General features: G+C 41.6%; 2 non-coding genes and 1 pseudogene across 2 annotated transcripts; all 3 read right to left on the reverse strand.

The window, feature by feature from the left end:
• LOC130452289 (large subunit ribosomal RNA) overlaps nucleotides 1–6,211 on the reverse strand; it is an 8,311-nt pseudogene extending 2,100 nt beyond the window's left edge.
• Nucleotides 6,212–6,849: 638 nt separating this feature from the next.
• LOC130452293 (5.8S ribosomal RNA) lies at nucleotides 6,850–7,005 on the reverse strand. Its single transcript, XR_008910929.1, has one exon. It is a non-coding gene; the product is annotated as a 5.8S ribosomal RNA (ribosomal RNA).
• Nucleotides 7,006–8,167: 1,162 nt separating this feature from the next.
• Nucleotides 8,168–10,089, reverse strand: LOC130452282 (small subunit ribosomal RNA). The gene has a single exon (XR_008910921.1). It is a non-coding gene; the product is annotated as a small subunit ribosomal RNA (ribosomal RNA).
• Between the last annotated feature and the right edge of the window lie 3,371 nt (nucleotides 10,090–13,460).

Here is a 13,460-nt window from a genome sequence, read left to right on the forward strand (position 1 = left end):
TTCAGAGCGGCTAGGGAAAGGGAGCTAGGTCCCTCCCAGCTGACGGCAATGTCGCACACTATCGCTCTTGAACCCATCTGGAGCACGAGATCGGGTTTCTTCAATGCGCCGTCGATACATCTAATATGGGGTTCAACTTCTACTACCCATCCTTTCTTCTCGGCAATTTTTCGCGTTAGCGTAACGAGCTGGTCATGCCGCCTTATTCTCTGCCAATGTGCCGCAGGACATTTTTGTAGAACATGGCTAAGTGACTCGTTACGATCACATCCCATCCTACATTTTCTCTCATGTAGTGGATTGGACGGGATGCCCTTAGTAGGAAGGAGATTGCCTCGAAGTTGCACAGCTCTTTTAAAATCTGACCCTGACCAGTAGGGCGGAGGGTTGTTGACCCAGCTACCACTTTCTGTGGAGCAGTCACCTTGATGGAGACCATTGCCAGAATATCCGTTTTCCAGCCTCTCGATCATCTGCCGTGCGATGATGCTACTGCTGCCGCCGCTGTCATTTGTCCACTTCAACAGTTTTTCATATAGTTTGACGCTATAAGGCAGGGAAAGAACAGCTGCCGTTGTTGGCGTAGCACTATTTATCAAGTTATTAAAGCGTCTTTTCATTATGGCGGGCACTTGTTGGGATAAGCAAGTTATACCCAAGCCGCCACCTCTTATAGGGGCATGCAGATAAGCATCAGCACACGTTCGGTTCAGACCAAGAAACTTTCTGACGGATACTCTGATGATCGTATCAGCGGCTTTTAAAGTTTTCTTGGTGACTATGGCGCTTTGTAGTTGATCTTGTATGCGTGGCAACAAGAAATGTTTAATGATGTTCAGTTTCTGTGCTGGTTGTAGTCCTGCTTTGTTAATTCTGTCGAGCTGGATTTTGAGGTCGGAAATGGTGGATCGAGTCTGTCCCATGACTCCATACCGCCTGCCCAGGTATTTAAACATATCCTGAGGTGTTAATTGGCGGATGAACTGACCCTCTGCCGCGAATAGAGGCCGAGTAACCACGTAAGAGTGTTTGTTGCCTCGGTTGACGTTAACCGATATGGCAACACTCTTTGTCGGGTTAATCGACATCCCTCGCTTCGCAAAGAACTCAGTAACAGTTCTAAGCTGCTTTGTGGCACCCTTGACAGACTCGGCCAACAGCACTAGGTCATCCGCATACGCTAGTACTGATACCTTCATGTCATCTGAGACAGGTATGCCCGACCCACCATTCTCTAGTTCGCAAACCAACTCGTCCACTACTAAATTAAAAAGATAGGGCGATAAAGGGTCTCCCTGCTTTACGCCTCTATCGATGTTTATTCTTCTGGTTTTCTTATTGCCAGCAGAGACTATGGTATATGATTTTAGGTACGAGTCCATTATATACCTCTTAGTTGTCTCGTCTATACCGAACCTGTTCAGAGCTCGCAGGATGGACCATTGCGATACTGTGTCGAAGGCTTTAGAAAGGTCCAACGACAAGATATTATATGGCTTAACTCTACGTCTTCTTTCCTTTATGAGCGTTTGGAGTGAGATATTATTCAACAGGACACCATCGATCTTCATGAAACCTCTCTGGTTGGCGTGTATCGGTAACGTCGAGAAGCGCTTACCAAGGACACGATGAAACACCCTGACAATGACCGATGATATCGTGATCGGTCTCCAGTTATTAATCAAGCGTCGGTCCCCCCCTTTAGGAATAAGTGTTGTCCTGTTCCCTCGGAGCACCTCGGGGGTAACTCCAAAGAGAAACATGACATTATATAGTAGAACCAATCTCTTCACAGGGGCCTTTTTGAGAGCCAGCAGGGGCACTGCGTCTGGACCAGCCGCCCCTGATTTTGATGTGTTTATGGCCCAGAGGATGTCTGACTCTGTAATTGGCTGGTCCAGTTTATGTTCCTCTTTCTGATCTAAGATTAGTTCGCTGTCTAGGAGAGAGGGACTTCCGAATATGCCCCTATACTCGGACTCTATTGACGCAATGTCAGGTAGTACATCGTCCCCCCAGAGCGGTTTCCCGTCTAGGATATCACGCGCCAAAGCGGCTCGATCGGATCGATATCGTCGTTGGACGACTTTGTATTTATATGAACGCTCATGGTTCCTGTTATTAAAGACTGGGGCCTTGCGGTTTCCGTTTGCCTTCGTTTTGGGCTTCCCAGTCCCTGCTTCGTTGAAGAGAGCAGTAATATATTCATTCACCTCTTTTCTCACTCCCTCTCTATGGCGGTCTAGGTTGGTGAATTGAGAGTAACGGAATAAAGTGCTATCATAAGTATTCCATCCGTCATTAGCGTGCCAGTAATCGTATAAAAACGTAGAGATTGTATTGTGCCGGTGTTCTATCGCAATGGGTACGAACTCCTCAGCATTCGGATTAAGACTCTGACGATCTTTAAAGGTTGAGTCCCTGCCTCGATCTCTAGGACTCTCGAGAAGAGAGAATTCCACTACTTCGCCCTCTGCTTCCTCGTGGGGCCGCGCGTTTTCGTTCTCAAGTTGTTCGAGAACGTCTACGCGGGCCTCGATGTTGTTTTCGTTTCTGAGGAATTCGAGGAGTTCCTTGTATCTATCCTGTTTCCGTCTATATTTTATAGAGTCGATGGTGCGGTTAGGATAGATACTTTGGAGATGTTTATTGATGAAACGGCCCGTATAGGCAAGTTCATGTTTGGCCATTTCAATGTAATCCTCATCCTCGAATTCAACGGGGGCATTAGGCTTTTCGTAGAGATTCTCAAGCTCCTCATTGTACTCCACGGGGTGTGCTCTCCGCATGTGCTGTCGCATTCCAGCGTAAGTCTTATAAGTTTGTTTGCATACGGAGCAAACATTGCCGTCAGCCGGGGGTGCACCCCGGCAGCGTAGCCTTCTTAAATGGGTCTGAAGCCCAGTATCAGTGGCGAAAGTTTTTCCACATATGCACAAGACCATAGTTCTAGGACTGAAACTAGGTCTGTCGTAAGTTCAATTCAGTAAATATGGGATAGTTGGGCAGACAGGAAAAGACTTGTCTACCACTTAAATAAAAAGTCGGAAGGTGTACTATCCCTAAAACTAAAACCCCCAGGAGTCTGGAGGTGGGCACGGTCCGATAAAGAAGCCAGATAGGTGACCGTGGGGCAGTCTTCGGATGATCCCAATCTCTTAGAATAGACAAAAGATTGCCGTGTTGGATCAAGACTAAGAATCCTATCTGGGGCGCTCTGTACGTTAGCCACGCTAAAATGAATTCTAGCGTGTTACCGACTCTACCACGGGGAGGTGTACAGAACTTGATTAGGAGAGGCTGCAAACTTTAAAAGCTCACAACCGGGGTTTCAAAGGCTTTGGATGAATTGAACAGAAAAGGTCGCTCTGCCGCTTTCTAACCGCCTTCAAAAAAATTCCGGTCGTACTACTTTCTCCGCTACAGTTCCTAACCCTTAAGAGAGTCATAGTTACTCCCGCCGTTTACCCGCGCTTGCTTGAATTTCTTCACTTTGACATTCAGAGCACTGGGCAGAAATCACATTGAGTCAACACCCGTTGGGGCCATCGCAATGCTTTGTTTTAATTAGACAGTCGGATTCCCCTAGTCCGTGCCAGTTCTGAGCTGACCGTTGAATAGCGGCCGAAGAGGATATCCAAATACCGATTAAGGTAATATGGAACCTCGCAGCAAGACGGTTCCGCGGGAGGCCAAGGCACGGGACCGAACTCGGATCCATAATCATCACAAATACTCCAACCATGAAGGAAGGAGAGAGATGCTCCAATTACTTCACCTCGCCCAGGCCCGGCACGTCAGCCGTGACCCACTTCCTCGCCAAGCCCGACACGCCCCGATCCTCAGAGCCAATCCTTATCCCGAAGTTACGGATCCAATTTGCCGACTTCCCTTACCTACATTATTCTATCGACTAGAGGCTCTTCACCTTGGAGACCTGCTGCGGATATGGGTACGAACCGGCGCGAGCCTCCACGTGGCCCTCTCCTGGATTTTCAAGGTCCGAGGGGAAGATCCGGACACCGCTGCAACTGCGGTGCTCTTCGCGTTCCAAACCATATCTCCCTGCTAGAGGATTCCATGGAACTCGAACGCTTATGCAGAAAAGAAAACTCTTCCCGGATCTCCCGACGGCGTCTCCAGGTCCTTTTGGGTTACCCCGACGAACTCTCTTGCGAGGGCCCGACTTTTTGACGGTTCCGCTGCCGGGTTCCGGAATAGGAACCGGATTCCCTTTCGCCCGATGGGTGTGTACAAACTTTTTACGTGTTTGTGTACACGTACACACGTACGTACGTACGTAAATAATAAAGCTACACCACATCAACATCGGCTTTCGCCTAGGGCTTAGGATCGACTGACTCGTGTGCAACGGCTGTTCACACGAAACCCTTCTCCACGTCAGTCCTCCAGGGCCTCGCTGGAGTATTTGCTACTACCACCAAGATCTGCACCGACGGCGGCTCCAGACGGCCTCACGGCCAATCCTTCTGCGCACACCGCCGCGACCCTCCTACTCGTCAGAGCTTCATGGTCGCGCGCAAAACGCGAACCGCACATGCCGCTGACGGTCGAGTATAAGCACGACGCTTCAGCGCCATCCATTTTCAGGGCTAGTAACTTCGGCAGGTGAGTTGTTACACACTCCTTGGCGGATTCCGACTTCCATGGCCACCGTCCTGCTGTCTTAAGTTACCAACGCCTTTCATGGTATCCCATAAGCGTCGATTTTGGCGCTTTAACTCGACGTTTGGTTCATCCCACAGCGCCAGTTCTGCTTACCAAAAATGGCCCACTTGGCACTCTGATTCGAGTCTCGCGGCTTCATAAGTTCGAGCAAGCCGGAGATCTCACCCATTTAAAGTTTGAGAATAGGTTGAGGTCGTTTCGACCCCAATGCCTCTAATCATTCGCTTTACCGGATGAAACTCGTACGCTACGAGCGCCAGCTATCCTGAGGGAAACTTCGGAGGGAACCAGCTACTAGATGGTTCGATTAGTCTTTCGCCCCTATACCCAGTTCCGACGATCGATTTGCACGTCAGAATCGCTACGGACCTCCATCAGGGTTTCCCCTGACTTCGTCCTGACCAGGCATAGTTCACCATCTTTCGGGTCCCAGCGTGTACGCTCTTGGTGCGCCTCTTCTCGTAATGAGAACGAGACGCCCCGGGAGTGCGAAGCGATCCAATTTATTAAAAAAGCAAATCGCTTATCCTCCCTTGGTCTACGCGAGGTAAACCTTTACTTTCATTACGCCTTTAGGTTTAGTTATTTCCCAATGACTCGCGCACATGCTAGACTCCTTGGTCCGTGTTTCAAGACGGGTCCTGAAATTACCCAAATCGATAGCGTCGTTGATCGGCGTTTCGAAACGAGGTCTGTTCGAGAACACCGTAACCAACAGTCGTTCCGGGACAGAATCGGCATTATGTCCGATTACCGTCAAACACGAAACGCTCTTGCTACGGGCCGAACGCTAATTATAATTTAGCGGCCCCGCGCCATATTTGTACCGTCGAGCGAGTCTGTCGGAATATCGAGGGTCCGCATGAAAAAATCAAGTGGTCTCCACCTCGAGTCTTAAACAGACACCCAACGGATCACGACGTCCTACTAGAGGAAAAGTGCACGCGTTCGATATCGATTAGAAAAACGTAAAACGCGATTTATTGTGTTGCCGAAACAACAACAATATCCGTCATACAAACGTTCAACTTCAATTATCGAAACGCGAATGAATTTCCTCTTTCGACCTTTCGGGTTTCTCAGGTTTACCCCTGAACGGTTTCACGTACTCTTGAACTCTCTCTTCAAAGTGCTTTTCAACTTTCCCTCACGGTACTTGTTCGCTATCGGTCTCGTGGTCATATTTAGCCTTAGATGGAGTTTACCACCCACTTAGGGCTGCACTCTCAAGCAACCCGACTCTCAGGAGAGATCCTCACGCAATCGGCAACGGTCGCTACGGGCCTGGCACCCTCTATGGGCTGTGGCCCCGTTCAAGAAGGACTTGGACGCGCCGCACGATCTCGTGATAAACGGATCCTCCCTAACACCACATTTCCCGGTGGCCGATATCGACCACGGGATTCGGTGCTGGGCTTTTCCCTGTTCGCTCGCAGCTACTAAGGGAATCCTAGTTAGTTTCTTTTCCTCCGCTTAGTAATATGCTTAAATTCAGCGGGTAATCTCACCTGCTCTGAGGTCGATATATTATAATATATCTATAATATTTAAATACAATTCGCTAAAATATCACAAAAAAAAAACGTGTGTTTAATCACATTATATGAAATATAACATTATTTGTTTTTATTTATAGAGGCGGCAGAGCAAGTTATACATATATATATATATATATATATATATATATATATATATATATATATAATTCATATATTTTGTCGATACAGTATAAATGATATAAAAAAAAACACTGGTCAGACGTCCAGTCTTCGAAACTTTATTATTTCTCTCGGACACGACGACCGCGTTATCATTTTAAATATATATAATATATACACTTATTTATCGACTATATATACGTAAATATAACTCTACCAAACAAATTTTATGTATTTCATATAAAAATACACACGATCAATTTATGGTAGTAATAGCGTCGTTGTGTTCAAAAATTGCGCAAATTTTTTCTATAAAAAATTTACGCTGCTTTTCGCATTTTAGGATGCCGCACAAAAAAAAAATACGCACAAGTTTATAGTATGTGCGTGTGTTTTCTTTTAGTGTGCGTTATTGTGTCTCACACATCCAACACGCTTAGTCATTTATTTTTCTATAATAAATTGAAAAATTTTAAATTCTAAGCAGTCTTTTAAATTGATACGACCCTCAGTCAGGAGTGGTCCGGGAACGAGTATCCGAGGACCGCAATGTGCGTTCGAAATGTCGATGTTCATGTGTCCTGCAGTTCACAAGTTGACGCGCAATTAGCTGCGTTCTTCATCGACCCACGAGCCAAGTGATTCACCGTTCAGGGTAATCATTTTATTATGTCGTTTTCTCATATTCTATTCGTCGTATTTTTAATATTTGATTATTAAATTAATAATAATATTATAATATTTTATACGCGTATAGAATTATCTAACGACATTTATATAATATATATATATATATATATATATATATATATTATTTATTAAATGGTAATTATATATAAATTTTAGAGAAATTATAATATCGTACTTAAAAATATCCGATAAATTTTAACCGCTGCACATGTTTTATTACAAACGAGGCGCGCATAGACAGATATCTCGCACGATATATTCCTCTTAATTATTACAAGTTTTTTAATCTTGAAAGTTTTATACAAATTTCGACACGGTCGGGCGTAAATCTTCGAACACCTTCGAAATAATACGTGAAATATTATTTCTAAAACGAATTTTTATACATATCGAAAGAATCGACACGTGCTTAAAAGTTTCGTTTAGGTACCCGGATGAAGAAAATGTCTTATCATCTCACATAATCATCATCACATATAATATTGTCGAAATTTTTTTGTATTACCTTCGATCGATAAAAAACTTATGTAATAATAAAAAAACGAAATAAAATTTCTCCATAAAAATACAGAAGACAGACACACACGACGACAACAACAACAACAACAACAACAGACGACGTTTCAATAATCTATATATTTTTCGTTTATTATAATAACGATTCTTTATATTAGAACGTTTTTAGTTAACAAGAAATTTTGTTAATGATCGTTCTGTCAATCGTTAATATATATATATATAATAATAAAAATATATTGTTACTACTATTGTGTCGTCATCGTCGTTCGTCGTCGTCGTCGTCGTCGACTCCTTCTACTAATCTATGATAAAAATTTTTCGTTATTTTTACTGTAAATTTATATATGTAGATATATATTTTATAGACGTATGAAATATATTTATCTTTTTTTTTTTTAAATATTATTCGAAACTTGTTCGAATTTTATAAAAAAAAAAAAAAAAAATTTCAATATATATACATCATATATTTATATCATATATAAATTTTCTTTTGAAGAGTTCGATTATTTTGTAGAAAAGAAAAATTTCTTTCACAATTATATATAATATAATAATACAGACTTGATTTCGTTTTTTTATTTTTTGTTTAAAAACGAACAAATACTCTGTAATGATCCTTCCGCAGGTTCACCTACGGAAACCTTGTTACGACTTTTACTTCCTCTAAATGATCAAGTTTGGTCATCTTTCCGAAGCATCGGCGACGCCGAAACGCCACCGCGCTCAGTCCGAAGACCTCACTAAATCATTCAATCGGTAGTAGCGACGGGCGGTGTGTACAAAGGGCAGGGACGTAATCAACGCGAGCTTATGACTCGCGCTTACTGGGAATTCCTCGTTCATGGGGAACAATTGCAAGCCCCAATCCCTAGCACGAAGGAGGTTCAGCGGGTTACCCGGGCCGCTCGGCCAGGGAGGACACGCTGATTCCTTCAGTGTAGCGCGCGTGCGGCCCAGAACATCTAAGGGCATCACAGACCTGTTATTGCTCAATCTCGTGCGGCTAGAAGCCGCCTGTCCCTCTAAGAAGAATTATTTGTACGCCGACAGTAAAAACCGCGAACGGCAAGAGCCGAAACTCAATACCGACGGGCCTTTGGGATGTCGAAATACGCCTAGTTAGCAGGCTAGAGTCTCGTTCGTTATCGGAATTAACCAGACAAATCGCTCCACCAACTAAGAACGGCCATGCACCACCACCCACCGAATCAAGAAAGAGCTCTCAATCTGTCAATCCTTCCGGTGTCCGGGCCTGGTGAGGTTTCCCGTGTTGAGTCAAATTAAGCCGCAGGCTCCACTCCTGGTGGTGCCCTTCCGTCAATTCCTTTAAGTTTCAGCTTTGCAACCATACTTCCCCCGGAACCCAAAAGCTTTGGTTTCCCGGAAGCTGCCCGCCGAGTCATCGGAGGAACGTCGGCGGATCGCTAGCTGGCATCGTTTATGGTTAGAACTAGGGCGGTATCTGATCGCCTTCGAACCTCTAACTTTCGTTCTTGATCAATGAAAGCGTTTTTGGCAAATGCTTTCGCTTCTGTCCGTCTTGCGACGATCCAAGAATTTCACCTCTAACGTCGCAATACGAATGCCCCCATCCGTTCCTATTAATCATTACCTCGGGGTTCCGAAAACCAACAAAATAGAACCGAGGTCCTATTCCATTATTCCATGCACACAGTATTCAGGCAAAATTTTGGCCTGCTTTAAGCACTCTAATTTGTTCAAAGTAAACGTGCCGGCCCACCTCGACACTCAGTCAAGAGCACCGCGGCGGGATTGAGTTGGGCCGCCCTTGCGAGCTAAGCCCACCGGCAGGACGTCCCACGACACGCCAGTTGACACCGCGTACGATGAACCAGCGGCGTGGGACACAGATTCGACTACGAGCTTTTTAACCGCAACAACTTTAATATACGCTATTGGAGCTGGAATTACCGCGGCTGCTGGCACCAGACTTGCCCTCCAATTGATCCTCGTTAAAGGGTTTAGAGTGTACTCATTCCGATTACGGGGCCTCGGATGAGTCCCGTATCGTTATTTTTCGTCACTACCTCCCCGTGCCGGGAGTGGGTAATTTGCGCGCCTGCTGCCTTCCTTGGATGTGGTAGCCGTTTCTCAGGCTCCCTCTCCGGAATCGAACCCTGATTCCCCGTTACCCGTTACAACCATGGTAGGCGCAGAACCTACCATCGACAGTTGATAAGGCAGACATTTGAAAGATGCGTCGCCGGTGCGAGACCGTGCGATCAGCGAAAAGTTATTCAGAGTCACCAAATTGTACGATGACGAGCAAGCCCGCCACCGATTGGTTTTGATCTAATAAAAGCGCTCCTTCCGTCTCCGGTCGGAACTCTGTTTGCATGTATTAGCTCTAGAATTACCACAGTTATCCAAGTAAATGTGGGTACGATCTAAGGAACCATAACTGATTTAATGAGCCTTTCGCGGTTTCACCTTAATTTGGCTTGTACTGAGACATGCATGGCTTAATCTTTGAGACAAGCATATGACTACTGGCAGGATCAACCAGGGAACTACTATTTGTGTATTTTATATATAATAAAACTATTATCGAAAAAGTTTTAATAACAATATCCACCACATAATGTGAGGATGAGAATTATGATGACGTTTTTTCATATTACATATATTTTATATTTATACACATAATATTTTATATTCATCTATATTCTCGTATATAATAAACACATTGTTATTTACTTTTTCGTTTGCGTGGTGTTTGCTGCGCTTATTATTGAAAATATATAATTTTCGGCGCCACGCTTTATATATTATAATATATTTTTCTTATATTTCATAAAATTTTCACCGAATCGACTATAAATTTATCTAAAATTTAATCGAAATGATATTTTAAATAAGATATAATTACGTCGACCGGAATAGAATTTCGACATTATCTCTACCCTTCGCTAGATTGTAAGCGACATGGTTTACAATTAGATAATAATGAACGAAATTTTTATTCTCGCTCGGAATAATGAGAGTTATCGCAATTTTGTGTAATAATATAAATGTTATATTATTATATATATTTTTATAGACGATCGCATATGAATCGCTCGCGGTAAAACGCTAGCTAAATTCGCGATCTCGCAATATATAATTTAATTTGTGGATAAATTGATATAATATCTAAAAAGGGAACCGCTAGCAATATACGATAATATATTGGAGGAGAACGGGGACCCTTTCAGAAAACTATATAATCCACTATAATGTGGAATGACCGATACAACGTCTTTACGTAAATTATAACGAGTTCATTAAAATTTAACGAGACGTCAACTTCGATACACCACACATATATGTGCGCTGTACAACGGTACGCTTTCTACATTAACATTAATAAAGATGTATAGTGAAAATATATAAAAGATGTATTATGAATATTAAAAAGAAGTATTATGAAACTTCATACCGTCCGAGACGTAAAAGTGTTATGGAAAATATTAACAATAACGGAAAAAAAGTATTATGAAATTAGATTGCCGCTCGATGTACGAACGTACGAGATGTATTATATAAAAGTTGTATGAAAATAGTGATAATAATGAAAAATGAAGTATAACGAAATTATATTCCGCTCGACTTAGGAACTTGTCGAAAAAGATGAATTGTGAAAGTTGAATGGAGTTGTTTTTTATGTAGGAGCCGTTCGAGGTATATAATATAAAAGTGCTATGAAAATATTAACAATAACGGAAAAAAGTATTATGAAATTAGATCGCCGCTCGATGTATGAACGTCCGAGATGTATTATATAAAAGTTGTATTAAATTAGTGATAATAATGAAAAACAAGTAGTATGAAATTATATTCCGCTCGATATAAGAACTTGTCGAAAAAGATGAATTGCGAAAATTGAATGGAGATGTTTTGTATGTAGGAGCCGTTCGAGGTATATTATATAAAAGTGTTATGGAAAATATTAACAATAACGGAAAAAATGTATTATGAAATTAGATCGCCGCTCGATGAACGAACGTACGAGATGTATTATATAAAAGTTGTATGAAAATAGTAATAATTATGAAAAACAAGTATTATGAAATGAGATTTTCCCTAAATATATGAACTTGTCGAAAAAGATGAATTGTGAAAGTTGAATGGAGATGTTTTGTATGTAGGAACCGTTCGAGGTATATTATATAAAAGTGTTATGGAAAATATTGACAATAACGGAAAAAATGTATTATGAAATTAGATCGCCGCTCGATGAACGAACGTACGAGATGTATTATATAAAAGTTGTATGAAAATAGTAATAATTATGAAAAACAAGTATTATGAAATGAGATTTTCCCTAAATATATGAACTTGTCGAAAAAGATGAATTGTGAAAGTTGAATGGAGATGTTTTGTATGTAGGAACCGTTCGAGGTATATTATATAAAAGTGTTATGGAAAATATTAACAATAACGGAAAAAATGTATTATGAAATTAGATCGCCGCTCGATGAACGAACGTACGAGATGTATTATATAAAAGTTGTATGAAAATAGTAATAATTATGAAAAACAAGTATTATGAAATGAGATTTTCCCTAAATATATGAACTTGTCGAAAAAGATGAATTGTAAAAGTTGAATGGAGATGTTTTGTATGTAGGAACCGTTCGAGGTATATTATATAAAAGTGTTATGGAAAATATTGACAATAACGGAAAAAATGTATTATGAAATTAGATCGCCGCTCGATGAACGAACGTACGAGATGTATTATATAAAAGTTGTATGAAAATAGTAATAATTATGAAAAACAAGTATTATGAAATGAGATTTTCCCTAAATATATGAACTTGTCGAAAAAGATGAATTGTGAAAGTTGAATGGAGATGTTTTGTATGTAGGAGCCGTTCGAGGTATATTATATAAAAGTGCTATGAAAATATTAACAATAACGGAAAAAAGTATTATGAAATTAGATCGCCGCTCGATGTATGAACGTCCGAGATGTATTATATAAAAGTTGTATTAAATTAGTGATAATAATGAAAAACAAGTAGTATGAAATTATATTCCGCTCGACTTAGGAACTTGTCGAAAAAGATGAATTGTGAAAGTTGAATGGAGTTGTTTTTTATGTAGGAGCCGTTCGAGGTATATAATATAAAAGTGCTATGAAAATATTAACAATAACGGAAAAAAGTATTATGAAATTAGATCGCCGCTCGATGTATGAACGTCCGAGATGTATTATATAAAAGTTGTATTAAATTAGTGATAATAATGAAAAACAAGTAGTATGAAATTATATTCCGCTCGATATAAGAACTTGTCGAAAAAGATGAATTGCGAAAATTGAATGGAGATGTTTTGTATGTAGGAGCCGTTCGAGGTATATTATATAAAAGTGTTATGAAAAGTATTAACAATAACGGAAAACAGTATTATGAAATTAGATGACCGCTCGATGTATGAACGTCCGAGGTGCATTATATAAAAGTTGTATAAAATTAGTGATAATAATAAAAAACAATTATTGTGAAATTTTATTCCGCTCGACTTAGGAACTTGTCGAAAAAGATGAATTGCGAAAATTGAAAGTTTGGCGCCTGGCCGGCAGAGGGCGCTAGTGTCTATAAAACCGTGTTAAGTTTGTCTTCTGGCCGGCAGGTGGCGCTAGTGTCTATAAAACCGTGTCAAGTTTGGCGCCTGGCCGGCAGAGGGCGCTAGTGTCTATAAAACCGTGTTAAGTGTGGCTTCTGGCCGGCAGGTGGCGCTAGTGTCTGTAAATTCGTGTCAAGTTTGGCGTCTGGCCGGTAGAGGGCACTAGTGTCTATAAAACCGTGTTAAGTGTGGCTTCTGGCCGGCAGATGGCGCTAGTGTCTGTAAATTCGTGTCAAGTTTGGCGTCTGGCCGGCAGAGGGCGCTAGTGTC

This window comes from Diorhabda sublineata, unplaced genomic scaffold (genome assembly GCF_026230105.1).
Source record: "Diorhabda sublineata isolate icDioSubl1.1 unplaced genomic scaffold, icDioSubl1.1 Dsub_59, whole genome shotgun sequence".
Lineage (NCBI taxonomy): Eukaryota > Metazoa > Arthropoda > Insecta > Coleoptera > Chrysomelidae > Diorhabda > Diorhabda sublineata.